Source organism: Centruroides sculpturatus, unplaced genomic scaffold (assembly GCF_000671375.1).
Source record: "Centruroides sculpturatus isolate CEXI.00-Female unplaced genomic scaffold, Cexi_2.0 scaffold124, whole genome shotgun sequence".
Taxonomy (NCBI): domain Eukaryota; kingdom Metazoa; phylum Arthropoda; class Arachnida; order Scorpiones; family Buthidae; genus Centruroides; species Centruroides sculpturatus.
This window is the reverse complement of record NW_019384390.1, coordinates 567,620-579,900: the sequence shown is the minus strand read 5'-3', so window position 1 is coordinate 579,900 and position 12,281 is coordinate 567,620. Positions and strand designations below refer to the sequence as shown.

The following is a 12,281-nucleotide window of genomic DNA, read 5'->3' as shown; positions in this document are numbered from 1 at the left end:
ACGAATGGCAAAAGGTTTCGAAATACAAACTTCTGTCCAGCTTATCTATTTCTCGTGGTAATTTTATTTTTTCCGCGGATGATATATAAACAGGGACTTTTCATCTATTAACGTTGGTTGCCCTAGGCAATTGCCATAGATGCTAATGGGATAATACACTAATAAATGTATGTGTAATTTTCTAAATGTATATCTATTCTACAGATAACATCAATATTAATGCTTATTGATTAAATGTTGTACTTTATCGTCATAGAAATCAATATTTGTTTGTAGAAGAATTACTTACGTTATTGAGTATTGAAACTCACTGACTTTGAAACTCCTAATCAACTTTACGTTTCACCTATCACTGTTTCATATTGGCCAGTTACTGATAGGGTATTACAGCTAATGACAGACGATGTTATTCATCAATTCAAACTGTTTCTGTATCTTCTCTGTCGTTGGATTATCTTCACTATTTTCAAACTACTTAATTTTAAAATTTAAAAAATGCAATTATTCTTCTATTTTAAATTTTGACACTAGTTTATTAAGTATTTTTAAATTTGTTGTTGAAGTGAAAAAGACAATTGAGACGTCGTGATATAATCAGCGTTGCTGTTTTTTATTTAGTTTGACATAGTATTTACAACAATTGTCTTTATAACTGATACATTTCAAATAATTTGTTTTATGAAGTTCATTCGGACAAGGTTAATCATTCGTTCCTTATAAAGTTTTTAATCTGTTGTACACAAATTAATTATTGTAATAATTGTGAAAGAATAAAACATATCTTACACTATATATTTAGTAACTTCGCATTCATGTAATGTTAATGTTTTTAATATTTTGTACTTAATAAAGCATGTGTTTAACGCAAATCATTGAAAAGTACGTTTCGTGTAAATATTTATATTTTATTTGAATAACGAAGTAATTTTTTTGTTTATTGGAATTTTCGTTAAACTCGATTAGTTCTAATAAACAGTATTTGATTATATAAGTGTATAGGAAATTGCTAAACTATAAGTAGAAGTTTTATACAGTCGATCCCTCTATAACAATCTTGATTATTCCGTTTTATGTGAATTCCGTGTTGTAAGAAACACTTATATTTTATAAATAAATACGTGTGCCGGGCTGTGAACGGCTCACGTATTTGTAATACTTATTGAGCAGTGAGGAAAGTTGAACATGAAGATATAATATTGAACATAATGCAACAAATACAACTGTCGTTTTCAACGATTTCTTCGACATTTGTATGTGTAACTTATGTTGACATTCTCAGCTTGATTATATTCTCTGCTCAGTAAACCTTGTACATTATCTAGACTTTAAATCTTCATTTCTGAAATTAATTGTTCACGTACAGGTAACCCCTGTATAACACGGCACTTCTATAGTACGGATTCGCTCTAACACGGTTCGAGAATTGGTACCATCAGTTGTATAACACGGTACTTTTATAGGACGGATACACTCTGACACGGTTCGAGAATTGGGTAAAACCCTCGTACAACAGGAAATGTAATAAATTTTTACATACTTAACTAATGATAGTTCACGAAAATAATAATTTTCGTGAACTATTAGTACTTAAGTATGTGAATTTTCTCTTCTCGCTTTCTGTCGATAGAGATGGTCCTTCTCGAAATTTGTCCTTAGGCTCCTTCCAAGATATGACACGTAACTGTTTCCCTATTTCATCAACTTACAATACAAAACAAACCGGCATTTACTATAATAACCGTTTCCCTTGTAACAGGACATTATATTAACATACAGTATACAGTATTTATAATGAAATTATGGTCTATAACAAAAAGTAATATGACATTTAGATTACGATGGAAAATGTAAATTCTTACTTTATGTTGGTATAAAAATTGATGGCTGTTGATGATATGGAATTTTGCAAAAATGAAACAAAACATAACTCATAAGAAGCGGAAATTTAAATTTCATTAGTTGAAAAACGAAATTTAATACGCTTAAATAGTTACTCAATTAAATTTGTTACATATAAAAGTCTACATTATCCAAAATTGCATAGGCGTTATTTAACCATGCTAATGTAATAATTAAGGAATATAAAAAAACTTATTAACCAGTATTAATTTCAAAAAACGTATTGTAATAATATTAATGCATGATACCACAGCAAGTTTATAGATTTCTCGCGCTTTTCCACGAAGGACGACAATCGAACTCACAATATTGTTTAATTTTTTCATTATTTATTGATTACGATCACTTAGTTTTTGGTGTTAGATTCAAATTAAAAACCCGAATGACTGGAAAAAACAACTAAGCATTTTGCATTTCTTTCGTAATACTTCGCGTAACCTTCGGTTGATCAATGTTCAAATTTCAGCACGGACCACCCAAATTTTCTCGCAAACCACCGGTTGCCGACCGTTCAAATAAACCATTATAATTAACAATATAACATATGTAGTTACTGCTACATTTTGCTTTAGATTAATAATTTATAATAAGCAGTAATTAATGATATGTGTAAAATTTATCTGATAAATTTGTTTTATTATATAATTACTTGTACATATGCAAAATTTAATTAAGAACAACAATTATAGAAGCGAGCCAAAGTAACCTACTGTGAACTTAATGATATATTTATAATTATTCTCGAATCTTTTCGCCATTATAAGCAGAGTAATTAATTGCTTCATTAAATACAATATAGAAAATTATATTTTATTTGCTATACTTCAGCAAGTCAATACATTTGATAACAAACATAGAAAAATAAATAAATAAATAATCATAACATGGTTAAACTAAACACAGCTTAATTTTAAATTACGCGAATGTGAAGCTAATTTGAAGAATAAATATTTCGAACTATATTCGGTATATATTTACTTATATACAATGTAAAACAAAGTTAAACACAAATACTTTCATGGCTAACACGCCACTAGAAAAACATTTTGTATTTCGTCAACTACTTTTATGGCTTCTTTAATGCTTTCTTCAATAATTACTTCTTCACGTTCCGACACTTCACTACCAGAACTCGACATACTTTCGGTTTTGTTTATCAGATATTGCTTGGCCCTGAAAGCTGCAAGGTGTGCGTACATAACGAGACAAGGTATAGAAATGCTCCTGGTGCATCTGGCATACGTGTGGCACAGGTAGTAAGTTAACACTTGTAGCTCGTCTGCTGTGAAGTCGTTATCGTCCCATAATGAGCGGATCTGCTAACCCTGTATTCCAATATGACTGCATAAGAAAAAGTCGTAGTACACGGGATGTACTACAGCCGTATCCACTGTAGTTCCGGGTGGAACGTTTCTCGCTCTGCTCACACCATCTGTTTTATTTTCGGGAAGAAAACGCGTGTGATGACGTTTTCCAATCATGATAAATGTGATGGGAGGTCGGTAGGTCTCACCAGGAGCCATTTCTTCACACGCTTTTCTAAATTTCTCTCACTTCGTAATCCATCACTTTCTGAAATTCGCCTTCGCTAACGCCGTCTCTAAAAACAATAATTTTTTGTGGTTTTTTTTTCCTCCGGTACATACGTAGAATGCCTTGAAAAGTTCTTTTATCATGTTCTTCAGCTCGACAACAATATCTTGTCCGAACCTCTGTCTGGCTATTTTCTGTTTCTTATGCTGAACACGAATGGACGCTTTAAATTTTCCACAAAAAGCATCTAAACTTCCTACTACTGCTGCGATCGAGTATCCAACTTTGTCACCAGGAGCGGGATGATTACAATCGATACCCACAATCATCACAGGTCTATTCATAATTTCAGGTCTGTACTCCTGTGCGAATGAATTGTTTACCCCACCCATTTTTGCATTAATTTTTTGACATAATTTACATATAAACTGTGCATTAAACTTTTTGTCATTGACAAGGTTTGCACCTTTTACACATTGTGTCATAAGTCCTAATTCCGTTTCTGCAACTGTTTTAACTTCAGGATAAATATTTTCTGCTGGTAATACAATTACTGCTAATTCTAGTTCTGGTTCCATCTCTTTAGCTTGCCTTAATATATCTCCTGGCTTTCCATCACGACGTGTATAGCCTCTCACTACCAATGGATCTGAAAAGTCTACCCCTACATTTCTACCATTTTCTATTAGCATATTGGCTAATCTCCTTAACACTCCTTCGTTACAGCAGCGATTTTCCGAAAAACTCAGCAGCATCCAGTTGTTAATTGTCACTCCCTAGTGAAACTTCTTATTTACCATATTCCAGCTTCTGTTAGAAGGTCTGATGGTCTCTCTTCTGTCGTACATAACTTCTGGAGGATCCAATACTTTACCTATACACTTTAGAAAATTCCTACTTACACAAATTCCAAATTGTCTCGAGAATGGTTGAAAGTCTTGCATCATAGCATTAACGGACTGTTTGATATCATTGAACCTTTTTGCAGGAGTTCGAGTCGTGTAGCGAATCATATCTGAAGTTTTTCTGTCTGTTAATTTCTTATTACTGTGCTGACCTTCCACAATATTGCACACTTCCAATGGTAAATAGATATCTTTGTTATTATTTCCCACATTTAAACAAGGTAAATTAGGATATGTTAATGGTTTATATACAGACCGAAAATATTCTGATACCGAGCAACGAGTTTCCTTGTCATTAATCTTTCTCATAAAAATAATGTTGTTAGCATTGTCCCTTGTAATGTCTCGAATTCTATATTTTCGAGGATAAGGCAAATGAGTCACTTTAACTTTCAAATTTTTCATTTCTTTTGTAAGTGTTCTTCTTTCAGCATCTGTCAGACCTCTCATCTCTCTTGCAGCCAAGTCAAAGTTCTCAGTTCGTGGATATAATATTTCAAACATAAACTCAACAACGGAGCAGCTTCTATAAAATGTCGTTGCTGATTTATCAATGTTTAACATGGGCTTCCATTGACACAGCTGCATACTTTGATGATGACCAAACCAAATTTCTTTTCCTCCACCTAACAGAGGAACTTCATTCATGTGAGGCTTTATGAAAAACGACCTACCAACTAGAACCAAATGTAAAGCAGGACCGTGTCTTAGTATGGTCTGTATGGCCATCATTCCCATAATAATACTTTCTGTTATATCACTGCATTTATTCGCTAACAACTCATGTAGTGGTTCTAAACTAATTGAATTGTCATTTGACCTTATAGCTGTGTCTGACCTGTTAACAGGTTTAAGTTTAATTTCATATGTTGTCGTTTTTTTGGTATTAAAATCATCCGTAATCCTTACAGTAAATACTGTTGTGTATTTTATCGGTAACGGTACTCGGGTGTGTAACGGTACTCGGGTGTGTAACGGTACTCGGGTGTGTAACGGTACTCGGGTACTCGTAATCGCTACGATTGTTTATATTTTAGCCTTTTGAAGTGTACGAAAGAAAAGAAAAGCAAGATGTATCCAAATAAGAGACTAGTTTCGGAGATAATTAGAAACAGAGACACAGAGGAACCAAAAAAGAGAAGTAGAGAAAATTGGAGAAAAGCTAAAGAATTAGAAGAAGCTAGAAAGCTGGTACTGCACCAGCTGCTGTTGAAGAAAAAAGAGACATCAATCCTCATATTCCACAATACATAGCAACTGCTCCTTGGTACTTTGGTTCTTCCTGTCCCACTCTGAAACATCAGCGACTTCAGCCAGAAACACAACAAAGTTATACTAAGATCAAAGAACATTTTGTTAGAGGACTAAAGGCAAAGAAAACCACCAAATACAGAAAAGGAGATTGTGAAAACTGTGGTGATTTGACTCATACCAAGAAAAACTGTTTTGAGCGGCCAAGAAAAAAAGAGGTGCCAAATTCACAAATGAAGATATTGCCGAAGACGATGTTATTTTGCCAGATTTAAATTTGGACTATGATGGAAAGAGAAATCGATGGAATGGATATGACCCTGCAAATTATCAAGCCACTGTGGAAAAATTTGCAAAAGTCGAAGAGGCTAAAAAGCAATCAAAAGAGAAAAAATTAAAGCAAGATCTTTTATCTGGTGAAGTTAGCACTATAAAAGGAAACAAATAATGATGGTGAAGACGAAGAAAAATACGCCTACAATGCAGACATGCCAGGTACAAAATTTGACAGTAAACAACGAATTACTGTTCGTAATTTACGTATAAGAGAAGATATTTCAAAATATTTGAGAAACTTAGATCCAAATTCTGCATACTATGATCCAAAAACAAGAGCCATGAGAGATAATCCATATCAAGGAAGAAAAAATTCAGAAGAGTTAGAGTATGCAGGAGATAATATTGTTAGAGTTACCGGAGATACGGAAAAACATTCTCAAATGAAGATGTTTGCTTGGCAAGCATATGGGAAAGGCGTGGACATTTTGTCCGAACCTACAAAAGCAGAAGTTTTATTTAATGAGTTCACCGTGAAAAAACAAAAACTTAAACGTGAAATGAAAGAGAATATTTTCGAAAAATATGGACGAGAACATTTTAAAGTCCCTCCAAAAAAAAAACTTATTTTTCCACGAAAGGAGGATTATGTAGAATATTTTCGACATGGTGTCATTTTGAAAGGAACTGAGAAATCGGTAGTTCGATCTAAATATGAAGAAGACGTTTTTATCAATAATCATACATCTGTCTGGGGTTCGTATTGGTGTGACGGTCTTTGGGGATATAAATGTTGTCATTCGTTCATCAAGAATTCTTTCTGCACTGGAAATAGTGGAAAAGAAGCTGCTGAACAGGAGAATTATGTAGAATATTCTCGGCATGGTGTCATTTTGAAAGGAACTGAGAAACCGGTAGTTTGATCTAAATGAGAAGATGATGTTTTTATCAATAATCATACAGCCTCGCGTGTAGTCATTTTGCCACTGGACAATGACGATAACTTAAGTCGTTAAGTCGCATTCTGTATGTGACTAGTTTGCAGATTTTTAAGAGAAATATGACACGAGTTCGTTCACACGTACAGACAGACTTACGCTTCAAGAAAGGAAAAAAAAAAAAACATTTATGCTATTGTTAATATGTAAAATACCGAGTACGTTTCTGCTCGTAATAAAGTTTCTTTTTTAAAACAAGTTTTTCTCTCCATCAAATGCCGGTCTAATATTTCTGAATAGAGCATCTTCACGAATCATTTCTTAAATAACTCTTCTTTTTAATTTAGTGTTTTGGCATTTATACTTTTTGCGTGTAGATTCAGTTTATGTGGTAGTTTCAGTACCATCCTCTTCTGTTATGAGCAGAATTTTTTCAATTTCCACGTCATAATGATACACTTCTCCGTGTGGTATATCTATTGGAAAATAATTTGCAAGTAAATTTATTTTTTTACCCTTAATGCCAATGCCAGGTCTTCTAGCAAAGTTATATCTTGTAGAACCAGTACAAGTTATCTCAAGACCCAGTCTCTTCATTCCACTCGACATAATATCGACTGTACTTTTTGAATGCAATAGAGAAGCAAGAGCCATGGCTGAAGACGACTGTCCACCTTCATGAGAAGCTGAGGGAGTTTGCATCAGATCAACATTTAAAGCTATACATTTTACTAAATTACACTTGCAAATAAAATATTTTTGTAACAATTATTTTATATGTAACTTACCTGTACGAAAGGATGGTTTTGTCATACTCTCAACAGGTGTAATTATTGCAGGCGCTTTACTAGTCGTTGCTCTTGCATCTTCTACTGCTATCGAATAACTTAATTCTTGTGTACTTCGCTTTCCTCCACCAAGTTCGAAATCATGAAACTGAGATCCACCTTTCATATATGAGTATTATTTGTGAATTAATGATAAGAGAAATATTATTCGTATTAATTTTAATGTAATGTACCGTAATCGATTTTAAAGCAAGAGTATGGATGTTTGAGTGCAAAACATTTTAAATATAATTGAGAACTGACATAAGCATGGTATGTAAATACATACTTATTGTTAGGGGTCGTCCATAACTTACCTAAGGGCGATTTTGGCCATTCTAGACCCCAACCATCCCCCGTGTAAGAAACCGTAATATTTTCTTTGATCTCCCTTCTTCTTCCATACCTTACGTAATATTTAGGCCTTAGGTTCAAAATATATAATTATAAATTTACTGTTATTTATGAAAAACTTTATGTGAACAAATTTAAAAACATAAAAATTTGATGAATTCGAATGTTTTAAGAACTTAATTTTTTAATTATGTACAATTTTATTTTTATTTATTTTTATTATTACTATTATCATCATCATCATTAATCAACGTTATAATATTCATTTTTATATTAATTTTAATTTTCTCAAAAGGATGCAAAAAAACTTTTACAGATTGATATGCTAGTGATCGTGTAAACAGAAACGTCATACAAAATAAAACAAGAAAAAGTTGAAACCTTATTCCGTTGCCATATTAATTACATCTTGGATAAGGTCAATAAAATAAACTACACGCTGCTAAAATGAGCTAGATGCACCTGGGGAATAAATCATAAAGCTTTTAAAACTCTATATATTAGGGCAATACAATCAATGCTACTTTACGCGGCCTCTAGCTGGGGTCATGTAACTATTGAAAATTCAGTAGCAAGTAAATTACTCTCTCTTCAAAGACAGTTTGCCATCATAATTCTAAAGTGCTGCAAAACTGTTTTTACTAGTGCCTCTGACACTTGCAGAGGTACTTCTTTTGCACTATGTATTGTAAGAAAAGATTCTAAACTACTACATCAGAAGGTCAGAACTACAAACATCAAGGCTCTACTCCTATCTACGGCTGTTCATATGCTACCACATTGCAATTATCCTACTAAATGTGATCATCACCCTATAAACAAGGTGATGATCACATTTATTGTACACGGGGTACAGTACATTTGGTGTCATTTGCTTCCTCCATGGATAACCGTGCAGACATTAATATTTACAGAGATGAACCTAAAAGCTCTTTTCGTGTTGGCTCAAGTATCTGTATCTTACTCCAAACTGACATATTTTGCGCAAAATATGTTAGAAAGTAGATACTTCTCACATACCTCCATCTATTAAACTGAAGATGCTGACTACCAAGCTGTTCAGTGGCCACTTCACTATCAAACAAAACTCTGCCTATCAACATTTAGGGTGATTCTCAGTCTCTTAAAAGCTCTATTAAATCTCAATTACAATAGCAATAAAATCGGATATACCCAGCACCATATTAAAAATCTTGTAAATAAAATAACTTTTATATATTTTCTTGGCCATACTGGCATACTTAAAAATGAAAAAGCCGACTTTGAGGCTAAGCCAGCCGCAAAGGACACTGACTTGGATGGACAACACTAGCATCCCTCTCTCACGTAGCAGCCTTAAAAATTAAGTGGAATCAACAATGTTAAGCATTAAAACATGTAGAATAAAAACACTTTATTTTCCTAGTGTTGAATGCAAGATCTCATCACCACTTAAAGATTTAACATTTGCCATATTATTGTCAAATTTACGATCAACATACAATTATTCTGAAATTAGAAATCTTTAAGCTTGGATTCAGGTGGTCATGTCCATTTGGGAAGCTTGTTCATAAGCCACTCTTTTATGTTTTTTACAATTATGTTCAAAAAACATGGAAGAAAAGACTATTTATAATTTATAATATCTAGCTTTACATTTTAGTTTTCACTGAAAACCTAATACTAATTTTATGTTTACTTTGTATCGTGTATTTTGGTTTATGTATTCTGAGTGTTTTACACCCATAAAAATGGTGCACTTATTCTAAAAAAAACAAGTGGGAAAGAGAGAGAAAGAGACCACCACACAGCCTTTTTCCCACGAAAAAACGTATAGAGCATGAGTCTGCTAGAGTTATTATTTTATCACGTCACATAAGATGGCTTTAGTACAAAGAGCGTTTTTAATAGAAGCGGCAAAATTGAAGCCAAATTCAAAACTCTACCACTCAACGAGATCAAAAATTAAAAATAAGAATATTACGTAAGACGAAATCTATTACCCCCTACCCCTGAGTAAGAATTTTTAAGGAATCCTTAACTCCACCCACCCCAAAATTCCTTACGTAATTTATGGACAGCCCCTTACCTTTGTTAAGTTACTTATGTTCCTGCTACACTCACCAGGAGCAGTTCTATCCGCTGCTGTACTAGTTGATCGTCTTTCATCGTGTCTTGAAGAAAGGGAACGTGACTCTTTTCTACATCTAAATACAATGTCATTCTGAGGAGCGTAACCTATACCTCTACCACGACCTCTTCCACGTTCTCGTCCACAATCCCCTACACAAAAAATATTACTTTTCAATATAAATGTAATAAGATTTTTATGGCATTTTTACCGAAAATACTGAAGCGGTAATGTAACGTATTAATATTTTATCTTGAAAAATGTTAATCACTTATGATTTCAGGCAGAAATATTAAGTAAAGAATAAAACTAAAAATATAAGAACTATATTTTTAACCTAAAATTTTAATTTCTTTCCAGTGCCGAGTCTTCACGATATCAGTATTTTACATAATAACTTATTATTAGAAATTCCCAATAAATCATTGTATAATTACTCAGTTAAAAAAATCTGTAAATTTCAATTCAAGTACATAAAAATTCAAGAACAAACTGTTTACAGTCACGTGTCTAGAATCAAACTATTATAAACAAACGCTATGTACAGCAATTTCCATATAATTCACAATTATTGCAATATAATTACTTACACCTTTTAATATATACTAATTAACACCAATATTCTTATATCTTCCCCCACCTTTCAACCTTAACCATCAAAATTGAATAGCATTCATCTCCCTAACACACAAACCTTAGAAAAATTTCAGAAAATCTCGAGAAAAGTCACAATTTATTGAGCTTCAAATAGAGTGAACAAACTTATACTTCTCACACACGCGCCAGAAACACAGAATTTCATTGCGTTTTTCCATGTTTTAAGCTCATAATTCGAAAATGTAAAAATTTTCAAATGGTACTTTTTTCATAGATTACCACACTTTCCCTCTGTTATATGTAGCAGCCAAGAATATAAATATAACGTAAAACAGCAAACACAAAATACAATATATTTCACAATTCCATATATAAAATATTCAATTGAAAATCTTATCCTACCAATTATAGTCTAGAAGGGTGTTAAAAGTGTAACATAAAACTGAATTTATTACATTTTAACAAATTAACATAGTACAGGATAACACGAAATGAAATACACTGTCAACTTACAATTAACTTATCGTGTTAATAATTAATCTTTCAAGCTTAAAAGTTGCTATAAATCACAACTTCATGAGTATGTCACCATATTTGTGTTTTCGTATGGGATTAAAATAGAAAATTCTACTCTTACAAAGCTTAGTTTCGTTTTTCCGATAAAATAACCTAGTTTATGTTCATTTAATAAACAAATAATCCTTACACATGACAATTGTTTTAACGTTAATCACCTTTTCGGTACTTATGTAAGACAAGCTTTCACTCACCTGAGACATTTTCCTCTCTTTCAATTCGTCTCCTTGCATTTCGTGGTAATAGATCTTGAGGAACTGGCGAAGAAGTTCTTTTCAAAGACGAAAACTTTGACATTTTTACACAAGACAACACTTGAATAAATAGCAAAAATTTCACGCGTAACGCTGCCAAAATCAGAAAGCTCTCCCTGGCGTATATATACAGTACAATACAAGTTCCATTCTATCTTCGAATAATAAAATCAAGCAGGATATAAAATTAAAAAACACGAATCATCATTCAATTGATATACAATTAATCGCAGTGATAAATTTCGATAATTAAACATTGTGAAATTAATAGGAATATGATTAAAATCTTACATTTAGGAACTGGTAAATACAAACATAAATTTAAACAACGTATGCAAATCATTATGTCACGCAGCGTAAGAGAACGAAATGTAACATTATCAAGTGAAGAAGTCTTATTTACTACGCACAGAGTATATATGAGTCAGCCTGAGCTGGAAATGTCTACAGTCGACCCCCCTATAATATCATTGATTTTTCCGTTTTATCTGAATTACATGTTGTACGAGTCACTTAGATTTTACAAATACGTGTGCCGGACTGTGAATGGCTCACTTATTTGTAAAATCTAAGTGACTCGTACAACATGTAATTCAGATAAAACGGAAAAATCAATGATCTTATAGGGGGGTCGACTGTATTTTGCATCTAAATCATGAAAGAATTGACACTTGGATCATAGTAATAATATTTGTAAAAATAAATTAAATCAATACAATTATTTATGATAAAGATAGTATTAAAATGTTTTAACAATGCAC

The 12,281-nt window shown here is 32.6% G+C and overlaps 2 pseudogenes; one reads left to right on the top strand and one right to left on the bottom strand.

The window, feature by feature from the left end:
* Positions 1 to 2,792: 2,792 nt before the first annotated feature.
* LOC111618208 lies at positions 2,793 to 11,674 on the bottom strand (annotated as a pseudogene).
* LOC111618226 lies at positions 5,335 to 6,950 on the top strand (annotated as a pseudogene).
* Positions 11,675 to 12,281: the final 607 nt, after the last annotated feature.